A 21,133-nucleotide genomic window follows, 5' to 3' on the forward strand; every position below is an offset into this window, starting at 1 on the left:
GTTTATAGAATATTGCCAGGGGAAGGGAGTTTAAACACCATGAGTTCGAATCTTTCAATATAAAATTGGGCAAATTTGAGGGCCACTTGTCCCATAGCTAGCTAATGGCAGACTGGTTCAACTTGGTCCTGTTTGGAGCGGGGTGGGGGGCCAGTAGGGCGATAAGGGAAGGCAACTCAGCTCCTCTAAGATGCATTTCTGTTGGGGTCCAACCCCAGCAGGTCCAGGGGTTCCCAAAGATGTAACAAGACAATAAAACACAGAACCTGGCTGGAGATCCTGGATAGAACCAGGCGAGAGAACCCAACCATGCTGATCAACTGAACGCTCTCTCCGTGTCCTTCCTTCTTCGCCGACTCCGTCCACACCTTTGGGAACCCCTGGACCTGCTGGGGTTGGACCCCAACACATTTCTATCAGTTACATTTTTATGGCACAAAGAAAAATAAGCATTAAAATCTAAAAACAAGTTATTTCACACTCTGCCCTTTGTTTATGAAATTAAATGATGATGAATCACTGAATGCTCATATTTTTGAAACTCAATGCCAATACATAAAATGAAGGACATTGAAGCTGAAAAAGGAGCATCCTATATCAAAAAGGCTAATTGGTTGTATCTGGGCCATTTCCTGTGGGCAGAACCCGTTTCAAATGAAAAACCTGTGATTTGAAAAACATAGGCAAGGAAGTTTTTTTTAAAAGTCTTTACACCCATCATTATATATTGGCATATATTTCACTTCATTCTTTAGTTCTAAATGCATCACAACAGAATTCTCTTTGAAGTCAGAGAATGAACTTTGTGGTGAGGGTGTACCACCAGGTTCATATGGAACAACTAAAAACAAGGCTGATTTTTATCTTATTATAGTGGCATTCTGCACTAGCCAAAGAACTTACTGGTCATATTTACAGTCACACAGAGGTACCATTAAGGTTCAAAACAGATTCCTTGTTTGAATAATTAGAATCCTCCTTGCTTCCTTTTGACCCAAAAATGAAATATATGATTCATCTCCTCACCTGTTTATGTAAATTCCTAGGGATCTTAACAGAGTAGAATAGAAACAATGACTGAATAGCATGACTGTCACACCAACAGACCACAGGCCAACCTAGGTTCCTTGCAGACCCTAAGAAGCTCCTAGAGGCTGGAGATCAGTGTTCACGCTGACTTTATTGTGGGTGACTGCATGTAGTTCTAGGCCACTTACGGGGGTAAACATAAGCTCGGTGAATAGTTCAGGGTCAGATTCATCTGATATGAGAGGCCAACAATTAACAGAGTTTATGATTAACATCCAGACTCACAGCTGCTCCAGCACTTACCAGCGAGAAGGGAGAGTTATGTTTATTCTTGATAACCATTTGGGGGTTGATCTAGGAATAGGAGTCAACAAAACACATCATAAAACAGTGATTTGGTGTTCAGGCCAGACTCCCTCTAGGACAAATCTCTCACGGGGTAGTTTTGGCATTCTATTTCAGAGGCAAAAGAGTGTTTCTGAAGAGTGTTGTTGCTGCTGTAGGTGTGTGTGTGTGTGTGTGTATGTGTTTGTATGTGTTTAAGCTTAAATCAACAAACATTTATTATCTCACATAATTTCTGAGTGTCAGGAATCTGGGAGTGGCTTGGCTGGATGATTCTGGATCAGAGTTTCTCAGGAGGTCGAAGTGTCAGGCATGGCTGCAGTCATCTCATGGCTTCACTGGGGCTCAAGGGCCCACTTTCAAGATGGTGCGTCATTGACTGAAGGTGGCTCATTCACATGGCTGTTGCCTGGAGGCCTCAGTTCCTTACATTTTGCCTTTAACCTGACTGTGGGCCTGCTTGAGTGTCTTCACAAGTCATCTAGTTTCCTTCAAAGTGAGCAATCCAAGAGAGAAGGTGTGACTGTGATTAACATGGCTTTCAGAATTGGATATTTGAGATTTCCAGAGCCATGTGCCATTAAATTGCTCCATTTCTTCATGCTCCTAAGCATCATTATAGTTGGGAATAGTATGGACTTCCCAAGGATGACTCACTTGCTTTAATATGGGAAGCAAATGAGTCCACATTGGAAGATGTAGAAGGTGAGAGTTGAAGACAGGAGGTGCCTTTTAAGTAAACTACTGTTATACATTGCTGAAAGTAGTGGTAAATTATCCTTTTTAACGTTTGGGAATTGATAAATTTGCACAAGTGTTTAGCTCAAACCTTTCATTTTAAAGATGGCGCTTGAGGGTACAATGAGTGAAATTCTACATATATATTTCAGAGTATTTTTATTTGTTTCAGAGAGGAAGGGAGGAGGAGAAAGATACAGAAACATCAATGATGAGAGAGAATCATTGATTGGCTGCCTCCTGCATGCCCCCTACTGACAATGAAACTTGCAACCCAGGCATGTGCATGGAACCTGACCTCCTGGTTCATAGGTCGATGCTCAACCACTGATCCACACCAGCTGGGCCAAAGTATTTTCATTTTATTTTATTTTATTTTTTTAAATATATTTTATTGGTTTTTCACAGAGAGGAAGGGAGAGGGATAGAGAGTTAGAAACATTGATGCCAGAGAAACATCGATCAGCTGCCTCCTGCACACCTCCCACTGGGGATGTGCCCGCAACCAAGGTACATGCCCTTGGCCAGAATCGAACCTGGGACCCTTCAGTCCGCAGGCCGACGCTCTATCCACTGAGCCAAACCGGTTAGGGCGAGAGTATTTTCATTTTAAAGAGTTATCTTTAACCTTTACTGTGGGTAGGTTATTACAGTACAGAAAAGATAAGCCATCTCTGGGCTTTCCAAGCTCATTGTGAACAATGAAATTTGATTCTCAGCAGCCTTTAAATTGAATCTGAATGCAGAAGTGGGATCCAGATCATAAACGTCATTCTCCCACACATGGGACAATGGGTTGTTGGGAAATTGTATAGAAAGCTTCTTCTCTGGGGCTTCAAAACTTTTAGAATAAGTATAATGGAAACTCTCAGGGAGCTTGCTTATTAAGCCTCCGCTAAGATCCATTTCCTCTTCGGTCAAATGAGGCTGATGGTAGCCACCTTGTAGGATTTTTGTCATGATTAGAAATAATGTATACTAAGTGGGTGCTCAACAAATGGTAGCTGATTTTATCATTATCATTATATCTATTTAAGGCATTAAACTCAGAACCAATATGCACTTATTCCTACTTAAGAGAACCCTTGTTCCATTGGTTCTCAAAACGACATTGAAGTATCTGAAAGGCGATGGTGGGTGGAGGGGGAGACTCCTCAGTCCACTGCAGCCTTGTGAGGTTGTATTTCTCCTAAGATCACTACAGCAGAATTACCTGGTTGTTAAAAAACAGATTCATGGATCCTGCCACAGGTCTACTGAGTCAGTATATCTGGGGATGGAACCCTGTAATCTGCATTTTTAACAATCCACCCAAATGATTCTCATACCCACTCAAGTTTGAGACCCACTACATCGGTGTTTTGGAGCCCTATGGGGCTCACTGTGGGCAAGGCAGCTAAATTGATCTTAACTAGAATTAAAAAATTCTTATTATTCATCCCTGTTGTATAATACTAATATTTGTGTCCTTATATTTATACATTTATTCATAAGTCATAGGTACCACTACACTATATCATATACATTATAAAACAAAGTAGAAAATTTAAGAAGAGGAGATAGAAATGTTATGTACACATTTTAATATTTCCTTTCCATATGGGTCATATGATATACCCTTGGGATTTATACTCCCTACCTAACCTAGAGTCCGCTGGCTAAACCAAAAGTCATCACTGTGGTTGTGATGATTAAATCACTCTCTAAGCAAATATTTACAGAGTTCTTTCCAAATGCCAAGCCTGTCCTAGGCTCCAATTGCTCACTCTAAGTGATCATCTCCTGTCATATTGAAGCACTGATAACATCACTACCTCATCATGGGTAAACACATTCTTATTTCCAGGTTTTATGGGTAGGAGGGTCCAGTTCATCTCCTCCAGGCAGTAGAGCAGTGCTACATCTAGTTCAAGGCCATGTCAAGGTCACAAATATTCATATATAGAATATATATTGTGAACAGAGTATTTAAGGTTGGAGGAAAGTCCAAGATAGTCTTGGTAAGTTAGTAAGAACCCAAACAATGAAGAAAACAGATAAATGAAAATTTATCTGAATTACATGGAGCAGACTCTTTTGGAGGTTGTGTGGCACTGTGGAAAGAACACTGGGCTTGGTTTTGGAGGACCTATATGTGTGTATGTGCTTCTGTCCTTCAGGCTGTGTGGCTTTCAGTAAATTATTTACTCATTGAGCTTCTGATTGCTCCTTTGCAAAACAACGGTAATAACGCCGTTTATGCCTACCTAACACAATTGCTCTCACAACCAAACTCTCCTCATCTTTGCTAATTATCCTGTTCAATTCCAGGCTTCATCCATCAGCTGTCAGTCACTATGCACTTACTGAGGGCTTGATGGATATTCCAGAGCATCACCAGGTAAGTGGAATGTCACTTCTGATTTTACTAGAATAAGCAAGTTCTTATTCTCCTGAATTCAACCACTGCTCAGCTTCCATCTGTCACACTTGCACTCCCACGGGGATTACAGAAGTGAATTCAAAGCCTGACGTTGCCACGTTGACATTTCATTTTGTTAAGCTTTCACTCCCTCATCTGTAAAATGAGGGTAATGATATTTGCCCCCTAAATCATTTTGAGGATTAAATGAGATAGTTTATGTAAAATACTTGGGTACAATGGAAACATAGTGAAAAATCGAATAAATGATTATTACTTAAATGGCAAACATGGTGAGGTGCTCTTTCAACATTTTGGTAAATGCCAACTGCAACTTGATACGTCTGCTCAGAATTGGATTTCACTTGGTGATTCTAAAAACAAACAAGGGACTTGACCTTCCATTTTTTATATGATTAACCCTATACTGGTTATTGAGAATGAAGTTAAGAGATAAGTATCTTTTCACACTCAGTTAGAGAATGAATAATGACTAGCTTGGCGAAATGGAACATTTTGCTGTTTCAGACTGGTCTCAATTTAAGAACTGCCCCCAAAATGAAGGCTTAATATTCACTAGACATAAAAGTAAAAGGAAACTATATTGCTAATGCAATCAGATGTGATCATTGAAGTAACAAGTTGTGGGTCTGTATGCGCCACAACAAAGCTTTGGTCCTGATTTTTATGTTGTGACATAAATCTTATCCCAATATTTAGTAACAATGTTTTGCTATTACACCAGCTATTGACATAGTTTAGCTCACCCACTTAGTGACTCATGCCTGGCATTTCCTTCTTCCTCACCTATGCAAGGGTGATTTGAATACACAGGTACATTTAGCTGATTGTAATTTACCTTCAGAACAGGCCTGGAGCTTAAAAAATGTCCATAGTTTTGTTTCTGAGTGAATTTGCATGCTAGTTTCCCTTCAGTGTCCTAAGTACAAGTCTGATCTTTAAAACAGGCTCTTCTCCTATTGCCTGACTTTGAAGCTGATCTTCTGTGTTTTAATTTCTCTCAGTATCTTTTTTTTTAAATATATTTTACTGATTTTACAGAGGATGGGAGAGAGATAGAGAGAAACATCAGTGAGAGAGAAACATCGATCAGCTGCCTCCTGCACACCTCCTACTGGGGATGTGCCTGCAACCAAGGTACATGCCCTTGACCGGAATCGAACCCGGGACCCTTCAGTCTGGAGGCCGACACTCTATCCACTGAGCCAAACCAGTTAGGGCTCTCAGTATCTTATTCTGTCTTCCTGTCACTGGACTCATGGTGGCATGGGGTGTTAGAACAGGAAAGAACCTTAGAGACCTTCTAACTCTACGCCCTCATTTTCATTTATTTATTTTATTTTTTTGTTACTCCTCAGCAGAGGATATTTTTCCATAGACTTTTAGAGAGAGTGGAAGGGAGGGGGAGAGACAAAGAGAGAGAAACATCAATGTGAGAGAGACACTGATTGGTTGCCTCACACACACACCCGACCAGAGCTGGGAGGGGATCAAGCCTGCAACCAAAGTGATTGGAATTGAGCCCGGGACCCTTCAGTCCACGGGCCAACACTCTATCCATTGAGCCAAACCGGCTAGGGCTCTACTCCCTCATTTTTTAGATGTGAAAAATCATTTTTATCAGCGTCAAAGTAGATTCTACTAGTAGACTCTAGGGCACAACTCTCAGCATTTGTTCATGGTTTATATCTCCCCAACTCAGCTTCTTCCTATTCCTCTGACTCTTGATTTACTTTTATGGTTCAGATGGATAAAAAGATTAATCTGAAACATTGTGTTCAGTCCTTTCCCTAGAACAAGCCTTGATGTGTGAGGAAACTGGTCTTTCCAGGTTCTCACCAGTGAGGTGTGGCAAGTTGGCCATGGATGTGCTCTTGGAACTGGCTGTCCTCATCCTATTCTATCTTTAGCATTGTGACTCTTGGAAACTGAGTATAGAATCATCTCCAATTTTAGTTAATATTTACATTGAGAAATTACGTTTATTTCTCATTTTTCACTGCAATGTGACATAGATGAAGTATTCCGTAGTGAATTAATAACATAGAAGTTCTGGAACCAAATTAGGATCTTTATATATTCTAAAAAAAACTTTGAAAAAACCTAAGGTATTAATTAATAGATTAGATACTGAAGACCCAAAACTCGTTATTGAACTTTAGTTAAGGAGAGCCATTCTGAATGATAATTTGATATCCTGGGAGCTGTAAATATTGTGTAGTAATAGCATATTTTATATTATTGAAACAGAAGATGCTATTTAGCAAAAGTAAAAATAAAAAATTTAGCAAAAAAGGCTAAGTGTATGAATGTAGCATCAGAATAATAAGACACGCCCTAGCTAGTTTTGCTCAGTAGATAGAGTGTTGGCCTGCAGACTGAAGGGTCCTGGGTTCAATTTCAGTCAAGGGCACATGCCCAGGTTGCAAGCTCGATCCCCGGTAGAGGGTGTGCAGGAGGCAGCCCATCAATGATTCTCTCTCATCATTGATGTTTCTATCTCTCTTTCCCTCTCCCATCCTCTCTGAAGTCAATAAAAATATATTTTAAAAAGGAAAAATAAGACAGGCTCTAATAAGAGAATTATATGTGTTTATAGAGAAAAATGGTATAATGAGATTTGGACATACCAGAAAAGCACTGTCTAGAAGTTGCACTTTCTGGGTACGTAATTGTGAACAAAGAAATAACCCCCAAGCCAAATATACTTTATTCTGTATTAAGGAATAGTGTAAAGTGTGAGGAATCTTCGATTTCTAGAAATGCAAATTGTATCACTTCTTTAGTCTCTGTACTTAGGTGTCTACTCCACCACTCTACTGAAACTGCTTTCAGGGAAATCACCAATGAGTTACAACTTTCCAAACTTCCTTTTTCAAGGAATATGACATTTGATACTATTGCCTGCTTCCTCCTGGGAACTCTTCTTTTTAGTTTCTTGATGTTGCCATTGGGTAGTTTTCTGCTGCTCTGCCCCTCCCTTCACCCATGCATTAAATATTGACATCCAGTATTCCACACTTGGTCCCTTTTCTTTTAATGCTGCCAGAAATCGTGAATATAAAATATGAACCAAATCACGCCTGCCCGCTGCAGACATTGCTAATTGATTTGGGCAATTTTCTGTTATCCTCGATGCTATCCTAGAATTCTCAAAAATGCTTCAGGCAAGCACCAAGTGATTGGAGTTCGCACATGAGAAGACACGTTTTCCTCCAACTCTCTTTTACATGTCCATCGTGGAAGAGCTCATCTGCAGTCATGACTTTAAATTCCGAAAATCCGGGGGCTCATTTATCCATCTCCAGCACCTCACACAGTGTCTGGAGAACATGATTTGGCTTGGGTAAATATTTGAAGAATAAATGCTAAAATGTTTGATTAGCTTACATATCTAAGCATGTTCTAACATGTCTTGGGTGCTTGAATGCCATTAAAATTGAAATGTAGTGGTCACAGAGAATATACAAAATAGTGACCATATTACAATGAGGCATGTACCTTTTGAGAAATTTTACTTCTGAACAAAAATTCTTTCTGTATTAGACTGTGTAATTATTTTCAAATGAGAAAAAATGTTAAGATCTGCTTGATAATTATAATAATAAAACACCCAAGGGAGCTGTGGAACCTTTTATTAGGGCTTTGAGGAGTCAGTAACAGGCTAGTCCAGTGGGATATTTTCCTCAAAGTTGTAAATCCCGACCCAATGGCCAATGAGATTAAAATGTACTTTCTATTTATTCCTAGCCAAGGTCAAAGCAGGAACATGTCATTTTGCACTCCACTTTGTAATCTTTCGAAAGAGTTATAAATCTTCAATCACCAGGGTTACAGCCTGATTTTTTTTTCCTGAAAATTAATAAAGTAAACAAATCTCTAAAATGTTTACCACAAAGAGACTTCCAATAAAACATGTTTATAGAGGTAGAATGAGCATTGTAAACTTTGAGACTGATTTTTCTCCTTCCTCATTGTCTCATTTTTAGATTGATCTGTAAAGGAGGATTATTATTCAATAGGGAAGTATTGTTTACTGAGGTAATATTGCCTAAACTTTATTTGTGTGTCAGCTTTACCATTGTTTCTGTACATTCATGTGTCACTTAGTGACAGAGATACATTCTAAGAAATGCGTTGTTAGGCAATTGTGCGCTTACACAAACCTAGATAGTATAGCCTACTGTGGACGAAAGGGGTCACATGCTTAACTGACAAGCTCAGGGGAGGCCTGCATGGCGGTCTTGCAAACTCAGAGACCTAAAGTCACCACAAAGGATGGTCTGAAATTAAACTTTAACTAAAAGCAGTGATGGTGGGTAGTCACCTCCTAAGCCGGTATCTTCACTGACAAGGTCAACCTTTACCTTCACTGAGCCTATCTGTCTTTTTGCATCTATAATAACATACCCTTTGAAATGTCTGGGTAACTAGTAACTTCCCTTTTTCTGGACCCCCTTGGGGCACAACCTAATGTGCTGGGCGCCAGGACAGATACCACAAATTCCTTCATTATCATGTTAATTGTTCCTGCACCCACTGAAGTACGTGTCTATCGTTTTACTTTTTATCCAATCCCAGGGATTTCCCCACTTTGCTTTCTCCCACCTCTCTAGTCTATCACCAATGGATTTCATGTAACCTACCTTTCTCCCTTTCCTTTGATTGCAATGTATAAATACAGATGTAACCCGCCATTCTCCGGAGCATTATCTCAATTCATTGAGGTTCTGCTTCCCAGCATAGGTCGACAGTTTGGCTCAAATAAACTCACAGAAATTCTTTACAGGTTTCAATGGTTTTTTATGTTAACACTATGATACACCTATGTTACATGGTATAGCCTACTGCTCAATTAAAAACCTGTACAGCATGTTCCTGAATACTATAGGCAATTGTAACATAGTAGTAAGTATCCGTGCATCTAGACATATCTAATCATAGAAAAGATACAGTAAAATGTGGAATAAAATAAAAAATTATACGCCTGTATAGGGCACTTACCATGAATGGAGCTTCCAGGAGTAGAAGTTGCTCTAAGTCAGAGAGTGAGTGGTAAGTGAATGTGAAGGCCTAGGACAATACTGTACAGTACTGTGGACTTTATAAACACTGTACATTTAGGCTGCACTAAATTTATTTTAAAATGGAGTGGAGCCCTAGATGGTTTGGCTCAGTGGATAGAGCATTGGCCTGCGGACCAAAAGACCCCAGGTTCGATTCTGGTCAAGGGCATGTACTTTGGTTGCAGGCTCCTTCCCAGCCCAGGCCTTGGTCGGGGTGCATGCAGGAGGCAACCAATTGATGTGTTTCTCTCTGGTTTTCCCTCTCTTTGCCGCTCTCTAAAATAAATAAATAAATAAATGGGAAAATATCCTTGGGTGAGGATTTAACAAAAATGAAAGTGGAGTAGAATTACACTATGACATCACTAGGCAATAGGAATTTCTCAGCTCCATTATATTCTTACGTACCTCTGATGTATATGTGGTCCATTGTTGACCCAAGTGTTATTATGTGGGACATGACTGTATTCTTATAAAAGCACAGTAGACCTAACATACAGAACTAAGTAAATGTTAGCTGTTCTTATATATTATCAAAGGTGCTTGGCTTACACTGAGGATGAAAAGCATACCTTTTTCAAGGTATGTAATAATGTGGTAGTTGTCAGGGGCCATTGTGGTTGGAAGGGCCACAATGTGACTCACCAACTCACACTGTGTTACACTCGTGCACATTTAATTTCAGGGCGCACCAGAAAGCAGCAGCACAGAGGTGGGGTAGAGTTGCTCACGACTGGAGGGCTGGCTTGTTTATGATGCATTAATTCTCTAGGGCAGGTATTGGCAGACTTTTTCTCTAAAGGACCCCTTGGTAAATGAATATTTGGGACTTTGTGAGCCTTATGGGTTCTATTGCAGCTACTTAACTCTGCTATTGCAGTACAGAAACAACCACATATAATACTGTGTTCCAATAAAGTTTTATAAAAGTAGGTGGTGTTTTGAATTTGTTTCAGGGATGATAGTTTGTAGACTCGCTAGTCCAGTAGTGTGGTTGAGTATATATTCCAATAATGCTGGCAGTATGGGAAAGCAGCATGGAAATCTGCTCTGCCCCTCACATACACCATAAGCCAGTTGCTTATGTTGGGCAGAAGGACAAAACTTACACAGGGAAGTAGGCAAAAGGAATAAGAACGGGTATGAAAAAATGGGTATTAAAGAGATGGGGAAGTAGGCAAAAAAGAGTGAGAATGGATATAATGGTTACAGATTACAGGCAGTGTGGGCTGGGGATTTGCAAAGGACAGAGTGGGGACTCCATTGTTTCCACAGCAAGGTTGTTAATCTTTCCATGATAATAGGCAGTTCTTGGATGAGAAGGGACCATATTCCAAGGTAGACTCCCAGGTCCAAGGTTGACTCCCAGATTCCAGGGGATGGCGTACAACTCCCAGCCAGGTTAGAATGTGCTTTCTTCAACCAAAGAGGTCTGGAATTCCAAGAAAAACTCACCCAAGTCTACCTGATGCAAAGCGAGGAGCTGGTGGAACATGATGGGTCCCTGCTGGTACATAGCACTGGTTTGGTTTTGCAAGGTGGTCCTGGGTGGGCTTCTCTGGAATCCTGCCACACAATCTGAGTCACAACCCAAGTCACGGCACCGTAGTGTTGTAGGCAGTGGGAACAGCACCAGGTGTTACACCAGTGGGGTCAGTAGTTGAGTTCTGGCTGGGGGAAGGAGAAGGAGGAAGAGAGAGTTGCAGCTGTGCTCCCAGGATGGAGAGTGCTCTCAGTGGTGTGGTTTTGCTGCTCAGTTTTCTTAACACTACAAATTCTTTTTTCATTTTATTGTTTTATCCTCTATGTGTGTGTTTGCCATTGCTATATCATTAATTTTTTAAAAATATATTTTTATTGACTTTTTACAGAGAGGAAGGGCGAGGGATAGAGAGTTAGAAACATTGATGAGAGAGAAACATCAATCAGCTGCCTCCTGCACGTCCCCCACTGGGGGTCGAGCCTGCAACCAAGGTACATGCCCTTGACTGGAATCGAACCCCCCCCGCCCCCCTGCCCCCAGTCCATGGCCTGACGCTCTATCCACCAAGCCAAACCGGTCAGGGTGCTATATCATTAATTTTTATCTAGTTCATTTTTAATGTGCACAGAACTTCAGTTTGCTCTGATGTAGGTACATTTTCTGGACACGTTCTACCTTGTCTGAGATTTGTTTCTCTTACAGTTTATAGGCTGCTTATCGACATTGGAGCTACATGCTATTTTTATTGCAAGACCTGAGCTCTGTTCTTTCATCTCAGATTTTGTTAAATAGTCTACACCTGAGGTCAATTGAAGTAGTTGCGAGTGTATTTTATTCTTGGACAGATGCTCTCAGGCTTTAGTTCATTTTTTCAGTTCTTCATGGATCCCTGAAAAATGGCAAAGCCTGGAGTATTAACTCCTCCTAACATTGCCTAAGGCACTCCATTTTTTTCACTTATCTCCAAATTTTGGAGAAGGGGTTTTAGCAAGTATTTTCTGGATTTGTTTTACTCAAAATGGCGATTTAATATTGTTTCAGGTAGGTGGGAATGGGATTGGTAGATACCATCAATTTCCACCCCCCCCCTCCCTTTTTAGATGCCTCTTTTTAAAGTTTATGGCACAGATTCTTATTTGAAGAACTTTGCTTCTGACTGATCTCACATGAAAGATTCCAGTGGGAACTGGAGAGAGCCTCCTCTATCATATCCTTGCATTGAAACTGGGAGATTCCAAAATGAACCTGGATGATTTTATCAGTATGGATCTTGAGGTAGGGTGGGGAGTGGTATACTCTCTGTCTGAGTTTATACATCAAAATTACTGAATTTGAGCCCGGCTGGTGTGACTCAGTGGTTGAGCGTCAACCTGTTAACCAGGAGGTCACGGTTTGATTCCTGATCAGGGCACATGCCCAGGTTGTGGGCTTGATCCCCAGTGGGGGGCGTGCAAGAGACAGCCGATCAATGATTTCTCTCTCAATATTGATGTTTCTATCTCTCTCTCCCTCTCTGAAATCAATAAAAATATATTAACAAAAACAAAACAAAACAACAACAAAAAACTACTGAATTGACATCTGGACACAGAACCATGGAGAAATTCTAGAACATGAACAGTAAACTTGATGGTACATTTGTTTTGGAATTATGTTTTCCTCTTTTAAATCAATTCAGTTGAAACATGACTAAACAAACAAAAAAACACAACCTTTTTAAAAATATATAGATATCAGGTTGAAAGTTGATGTAGTGTGTATATTTACTCAGATATTCCTGTGGCTCATTTGTTAAAACATGTGATGACTTATGCCAGTATTTGCTTTTGTTGTGATAGATGTGTGGACTTTGGGTTTGTTCTGGATGTTGCATTTTTCTCCAGCTACACTATAAGCTCCTGGAGGGCAGGGCTGTGGCTCCTTGCTCAGTGAATCACTAGTACCCATAAAAGATGGCGAAAAGATGTTTGCTAGGGATTATGTTGCTGCTTAAAGAGGGTTAATCTTGTGAGTGAATCAGCAATAAGTATTAGTCTTTTTGGACTATTAAATTCTTTAAAAAGATTGCTGTCCTTTCAGGCTTGAGTGTTATTTGGCCTATTTGTATATCTTGTTGTTGTAAATAAAATTGATTTAAAAATTTTTTAAAAAAGAAAATATTTCTCAAAAGTGTACATCCACTCTCCTACCTTAATATTGAACACTAGAGGCACAGTGCACGAAATTTGTGCACTGGGGGGGGGGCAGTCCATCAGCACAGGCCGAGGGACCCCACCAGTGCATGATCGGGGCCAGGAAGGGATGTTGGAGGTTGGCCTGCTGGGGAGAGACTGTGGCGGGGTGGGGGTGGGGGGCCTCCAGGGGGTGTCCAACCCGTCTGGCTCAGTCCCTATCAGCGGGACTCCAGCAGCAAGCTAACCTACTGATCGGAGCATCTGCCCCCTGGTGTTCAGTGCACATCATAGTGAGCGGTTGAGCAGCCTTAGCATATCGTTAGTATATTACGCTTTAATATGCTAAGTGTCTGGTTAAACGGATGACCAGACACTTAGCATATTAGGCTTTTATTATATAGGATGAGCAGATTAGCTTGACTCATTGCTGACCCTAGGACTTAACCTGTAAGTCAAAGAATATCTTTGATTACAGCTTGTTTTTGTTTTCTCCTAAAAATAGATTTTTTTCATGAAAGAAAATTTGTTTCTTGAGTTTCGATTAATTGAAGGTTTGATATTTTTCTCTCACTCTTGTTTATGTGCTACCACAGAATGAGGTGTGGCCATAATATTTGGTCACTCTGAGTCACTGTGGTTCATGAGGTCAGTTACATAAGTCACGGTCTAATATTTCAAAGTTTCTGTGTAGCCAGACTACATGGGATCCAAATGATGAAGGAAGTCTTTTAGTTATGTCTACTTCTACCATATTTGTATGAATATGACAAAAATGGAAAGAATGGTAGCATGCTTCTTCAAACAAATTAGGTAACGTTCCAAATATTCAGAGTAATTCTGAAAATAATATAATGGATTCCCAGGTTGCTATGATCCAGATTTAACACAAGATTTGAGGACATAAAATCCTTTAAAAATTACTGGTGAATATAAAAAGTGAAGGTGCCTCCCTCCCCTTGATACTCCTCCCTTCCCTCTCTCCTTAAATGGTCATTGTTTTCAAAATGGTTTATGCATCACTTATCTACTTATGTGTTAGAAAATCACCCCAAATATGTAGTGACTTAAAACAACAACAACCACTTATTATTGATCATGAGTGTACACGTCCAATAAAGGGTTCTACTAACAGGAAATAGGCTATGCTGACCTTAGCTGGATTTGTTGATGTGTCTGTGGTCAGTTGGCAGGTCAACTGGGTGCTGGCTTATCTTAGTATGGGCTGAATCATGTGTCTGGTAGTTAGCTGATTGTAGCTTGGGGCAACGAGGTTGACTGGGCCATGGGTTGCTCATCACTCAACAGGCTAGCCCAGGCTTATTCACAAGGTAGTAGGAGGGTTCTAAGAGGGAGAGTAGAATGGAAGTATGTAGGGCTTCTGGCACAACATCTCTTCCACTGCATTCTGTTGGTGAGAATGAGTGTCAAAGATACCAGATTCAAGAGATGGGAAAGTAGACTTTGCTTCTTGGTAGAAGGAATGGTAAAGTTGTATTGTAAGAGAGAGTGGATTTCTAAGAGAGGAGGAAATTGTAGCCATTTTTGTCATCTACTACAGAGCATATGTATTTTTTTCCATATATGTGTCTTACATTTTTAGTAGATTTGCTTATACTTATAAATGAAATTTTGTATTATTATAATAATTAGCGTAATTAATATCCTATTCAATATATGGCTTTGTATATTATTTTTTTAGAAATTCACAGGTATGTCTTTATGATGAATTTAATGATATTATATAATGCATATAATATCACAACTTACTATACATTCTATTGTTGATGTACATTTAAATTCTTTCTCATTATTTTTTGCAATCAAAAGCAAAGCTGCAATGAATATGCTTGCCTACAATTTTGTGTGCAAATATCAGAGTTTCTCTAGGTATATTTCTAAAAACAGACCTATTAGGTTGTACAATACATATATTTTCAGCTTTAGTGGATATTGCAAATTATTCTCCAAAGTAGTTGGACCAGTGCATACACTCAATCAGGGTATTTAACAGCTTCATTTCCTTAAGAATCACACTTCATATTACCAGGTATTTTTACTTTTTGTGGAGCCAATTGGAGAGTATCATCATTTTAGTTGCATATTCATTTAATAAGGTTGAACATATTTCATATGTATACTGGACAGATAAATTTACTCTTTTGGAAATTGGCTATTCATATATTTCAACATTTAAATTTTATTTTATAATTACTCTGGCAGCTCCTTTACTGAGAATAGAAGGTAAGGAGTCTGTGTAGGAGCAGGAGGCCAGTAATGGGACTATTGCAATAATCCAGGTGAGAGATGTGGTGGCTTGGACCCAGGTGGTAACAGTGTAAGTATGAGAAGTAGCCGAATTCTGGATCTATTTTACAGGCAGAGTCAAAGGATTTCTTGATGAATTGGGTGTTGGGTATGAAGAAAGAGAGGACTCCAGGATGACTCCAAGGATTTTGGCATGGGCAACTGGATTAAAGAACTGCTATTAACTGGTTAGGAAAGACCGTGGGAGGAGCAGTTTTAGGGAAAGATCCGAACTCGGTTTTGGGCATGCTGCTGGAAGTGCCTATTAAACATCTAAGAGGGGATGAGTTGGAAGTTTAGAGGAGAGGTGCAGAGTGGAGATACAGAAAGGATTCCAAGAGATGAGGAACGAGTGGAACTAGGAAAGGATATTTAAGAAGTGGACAATATTAGGGGAAAAACAAGAACTCGGTGGGGTCCTGGCAAACGACTCAGTATACTTTTCATTCTCTTTTTTTGTCCTTCCTTGAATCCTTTCTCTGCTATATTTTTCGTAGCTAAAAGTTGAATTCAAAAAAATATTAAAAATTGTGTTACTGCATTTGCTTGAGTTTGTTCTGAATTCAGCATAACATTCTTGTTCTGCCAGCTTCTCTTTTGGAGTGAGTAAAAAACTTTCAAGTGTTGCTAGACAAAATTCTCTCAGACTCCAAAGACTGATTAATGTTGGAGAAAAGGGGTAAGGAGAAGGGAAGAGGTGACTTCACACAGAGGAATCTGTGCTAAGATGAGCCCTGCAGGTGTAGAAATAACAGTGGGATGCAGTCATCTGGATGAGTCCTAGAGCCCTGGGCATCCGCCATGGCAGTGGGTATCTTTTCAAGTAGAGAAACCAAGTTTACAGTAGTTTCAAATGACACTAAGCAAATGTAGAAAAATCCCTAGGCACTGGCTCTTCCTGCTTTTCTATAGAGTCTACAGCCGTGGGCAAACTACGGCCCGCGGGCCGGATCCGGCCCATTTGAAATGAATAAAACTAAAAAAAAAAAAAAAGACCGTACCCTTTTATGTAATGATGTTTACTTTGAATTTATATTAGTTCACACAAACACTCCATCCATGCTTCTGTTCTGGCCCTCCGGTCCAGTTTAAGAACCCACTGTGGCCCTCGAGTCAAAAAGTTTGCCCACCCCTGGTCTAGGACATACAGGTCATGCTTCGTGACTTTAGGAACTGGCAGAGGGAGTAAGAGGCAGTGGCCGGTGCCTGTCTTCTCTATAAGGGCTCTGGGTAGCATTGTGCAAAGCAACACAGGGTTTTAGTTCCCACCCACGGAAGCCTCCACTTGAAAGGGTGTGGTGTGTTGCAAGATGCATGAAGTCACCTCTTAGAGGTATACTTAAGAAGGGAGGATTAAAGAGAAGCAAATACCGTTCTTAGGATCAGAAGAATAACTTGTGAGCAAGCACATATTCTAATTGTTCTTTTCTTTTCTTTTTTCCCATGCTGGGAAATAACATAAAAACCTGAGGCCCCAATAGGGAAACTCAAAGTTGAACTCAACATATTAAAACAAAATTTAAGAGGTGAGAAAGCAACAGCTCATGGGTGGCAAAGAAAGTGGGAACAAATTCATGCCAACCTTCTCTGCCTCCTACTAGATAATACGATTCAATATGTTTTGTGAGGATGAAAATAAATGAGCTAAAGATTTAGAGCAGGAATTGGAAAAAATTACCTATATTTCGAAAGATTAGAGTTTGGAGCATTTCACTTTCACTGCGACATTCGCATGAAAGATAATATTTGTTTTAGCACGTCACACCCAAGAAGCTCAAAACTAATACATGAGGCCTGGCCAGCGTGGCTAGTGGTTGAGCGGCGAACTATGAACCAGGAGGTCACAGGTTTGATTCCCATTCAGGGCACATGCCCAGGTTGTGAGGGACATGCAGGAGGCAGCGGATCAATGATTCTCTCTCATCATTGGTGTTCCTATCTCTCTCTCCCTCTCTTGGAAATCAATAAAAATATATATTTAAAAAGCAACAAAAACAAAACAAAGAAACACACCCTAATACGTGAGGGTAATTTTGGTTAGAAAGAAAATTCATGTTTTTTTCTAACAGGCATCTTAGTTCCTTAGATGTAGCTAATCTACAAATCGCAGAAAGCTTTTAAAATTAGTTTGAATGTATTGTCATTTCATTTTATCCGGTGAGAGGTCCTGTCCTCAGGGAGGAGTAGGAAGGTGGCCAGTCCCCATGCCTCTCAGGCAGGGTCTGTCTGGTATGGGTGGCAGGAGGGAGCTGGAGGGTGTAACATGCTTGAAGGTGTTTCTGATAGAAGATAGAGCCAGTTCCTGTGAAGTGCACTGATTTTTGCTCCCGTTCCTGCAGGTGTGGGAGGGACAGTTTTAGAATGGAGGCACAGGAACCAGCCCTTCTCATGGTTCTGGGCAAGTGAGTTTCTCCTCTGGGTCAAGCTTGTTAGGGTCCCCAAAGGAGGAATGCATGAGGCCAAAAGGGGTGAAGAATTATCAATTTATTAGGTCATCTGGATACCAGATGGGCTTAGCCCCAAAATGACGTCAGCCCCCAAAGACTGGGAGTCAGAGGTTTTTAAAGGGCTCTAGGCGGGCTTTTTCTGGGCGGAGAATTCTCTGTGCAGGTCTGGATTCCGGGAAACTCCGGAGGGGAGAGATAATGGTCTTACCAAGTGGAATGTGGTCTAAGCAAGTGGAATGTCCATTGTGAAGTGGCCTAAAGGTCAGTTCCCAGGGGAGGGAGTATCAATTCAATTCTTCGATCAGACCTAACAAAGCCATAGGGACAATAAATAAGCCCTCCTGTTGCGCAGGCTGCACCTCACCACCGTGGGTCACTGGGACAGTCAGTAGAGTGAGGCAGCATGGAGTGGCCTGGTGAGTGGGGGTAGCCATTTGCTCATTCATCCATTTAAAATGTGTTGTTGAGTGCCATCCCTGTGCCAAGAATGGTGGTAGGAGCTAAAATACAAGAGTGAACCAAGTAGACATAGAAACTGCCTCCATTTGTTTAACAAACTAACATGTAGTTGGAACTTGTGTTACGTCCTCTAAAAGAAATGGAGTATAATGGGGTGGGGAGGGGAGGAGCCTAGGGAATAGTCAGGGGTATGAGAGGGGAGAGAAAGGGAGCAACCACATGGCCTGTGGCCCAGCAGTTACGGCGCCACTGCCCAGTTTTCCAGGAGGTTTGAGCCCTGCCCTGGAGGAGCAGGAGTCCAGAGGCAGGGTCGCTTTGAGAGCGGGAGCTCACCTGGGTCAGCAGCAGGAGGAGCGTGGGGAAAGCCAAGGTCCACATAACATAGTGAATGCATAGATGGGAGGAGGGAGTGCTGCCCCAGCCCTGACCCCATTGGGGGGGGAGGGGAGGATCATTTTTTACAATTGTAAAAATAGTGTATGCTTTTTTGAAGAAAAACATACCCAGTACCTTTAAAGCAATACATAAACATACATAAAGTAAGACACAGTTCAGATTTTTGAGGACTCGCTAATACTGTTTCAAGGACTACAGGTGTTAACTCATTTGATCCTCATGACAATGGCACAGATGCCACTTTCCTCCTCTCCCCAAACTGGGCATAGAAGGCCAAAGCCACTATGCTGGGAAATCAATATGTTTTGTGAAGATGAAAATAAATGAGCTAAAGATTTAGAGCAGAAATTGGAAAAAAATACCTATATTTCAAAAGATTAGAGTTTCGAAAAAAAATACCTATATTTCGAAAGATTAGAGTTTCTGACAATTTTTAAAAGTCAGAAAAGAAATGGGCAATATTTTGAAATCATATATTTAAGGAAAAAGGAATTAAAATTTAATGAATGAGAAAGACCCCAAAAGGATGCCCTCCATATTTCTGACTGCTTTACTTTTTGTTCCTCCTTTGATTCCATCTGTTTCTTATATTTTCTCTCTTTTTGTAACTTGTCTCAAATTTCTCTGATCCCTCTGTCCATTCAGTTCTTTCAATCACTTTTCTTCCTTCTGACTTTTTGAATTGCCACTTGAGAGTCCTCCACCCAGGTATTCCTCTGCCTCCTCCCAGGCAGCTGTGGCCGCACAGGTTTTCATTACTGACTCTGAGGAACTCATCGGTGCTTGAGTGGCGGCTCTCCTGATGAACAGCGGCCATCCCAAGCAGTTCTCATATTTCTAAGATGCAGGGTGAGGCCATAATCTTTCCTACATTTTATTGACAGATAAATTAAAGTGATAGAGATTAAATTGCTTTCCCAGGAACAAACAATGAGTCAATGATAAATGCTTTGCCAACTATCCACCCATTAGAAATTGGTCCATTGACAATATTCTTTTTTTATAATAAACCTCAAAAAGACATAACAAATACTCTTCTAAACACAAATGAAAACTTTGTGAAGATCTGGATACAGGCTCTTGGGAGGGTTCCCTGTTTCTCCACCCAGTAGCCCCCTAAAGCACCCTCTTTTTCTCAACAGGCTCAGATGTTCAGCCCAGCTGCTCTCCAGCCCGAATGCCCTTCTAAGCTGAGATACTATGACCTACTTTTCCCTCCCCTTTAATAATACAAGACATTTGAGTTTCCTAAAGACTCCCGAGCACTTAATTTGTTCCTACAAAGTTCACTGGGGTCTCTGTTATTATCTCCAGTTTACACAGGATTCGTACCACACGTTTGAGGCCAGTATTAAGCCCTAGAACAATTATTCTTGGTTCTCCCTGTTCAGCGTTTTTAAAATCCCATAGAATTGGCTTTCAGTTAATATGTTCCTAGTTTAGATGTCTCATCTGTTTGGTGGTGAAATCAGAGTGGTCATTCCTGGACATTGGGTATTTTTTTTTAAAATATATTTTATTGATTTTTTACAGAGAGGAAGGGAGAGAGATAGAGAGTTAGAAACATCGGATGAGAGAGAAACACTGATCAGCTGCCTCCTGCACATCCCCCACTGGGGATGTGCCCACAACCCAGGTACATGCCCTTGACCGGAATCGAACCTGGGACCCTTCAGTCCGCAGGCCGACGCTCTATCCACTGAGCCAAACCGGTTTCAGCTGGACATTGGGTATTGATGTGTGACAAGCTGGGAGTGTCGCCTAAGGATTGGACAAGGCCGTCTCGCCAACCATCTCTAGTGGTTCATTGCAGTAAACCGTCTGCCTTTTCACTCAGGGAAGTTCCACAATGCTGGCTCTATTTCTGCCACAGGTCAATGGAGGTTGTTTTATAAACTTAAAAATAGCCTTCTCCTTTTGTTCTCATTCTTCTGTTACTCCAGCCCTCTGCCTTCCTTATTCTCCTTTCTACTCTTAGCAAGGTACTGTATTTGCTGGAGGATACAGAAGTCCCACAATGGTGTGTGTGTGTGTGTGTGTGTGTGTGTGTGTGTGTGTGTGTGTGAGACTATAAATTGGAAACACAGCAGCAAAATGGAGGAAAGTGAAGACAATGCTTTCCTCTAATTAAAAACAAAACTCAACTTTTTAAAGCTGACCATCTGGCCATGTTTATTCATCATCATGATAATACAAATAATAATAAAGAACTATGTGCTTTACACATGTTAAATCCTATGGAATATTTAAGACATAGCATTCCTTTTTTT

At 40.7% G+C, this 21,133-nt stretch overlaps 1 long non-coding RNA gene across 1 annotated transcript; it reads left to right on the forward strand.

The window, feature by feature from the left end:
- Positions 1 to 3,979: 3,979 nt before the first annotated feature.
- Positions 3,980 to 20,111, forward strand: LOC111826270. Its single transcript, XR_002829552.1, has 5 exons — positions 3,980 to 4,112; positions 4,423 to 4,492; positions 7,682 to 7,880; positions 19,509 to 19,712; positions 20,006 to 20,111. It is a non-coding gene; the product is annotated as an uncharacterized LOC111826270 (long non-coding RNA).
- The last annotated feature ends 1,022 nt before the right edge of the window (positions 20,112 to 21,133 follow it).

The sequence above is a fragment of the Myotis lucifugus genome, unplaced genomic scaffold, assembly GCF_000147115.1.
Source record: "Myotis lucifugus unplaced genomic scaffold, Myoluc2.0 scaffold_65, whole genome shotgun sequence".
NCBI classification, from domain to species: Eukaryota; Metazoa; Chordata; class Mammalia; order Chiroptera; family Vespertilionidae; genus Myotis; species Myotis lucifugus.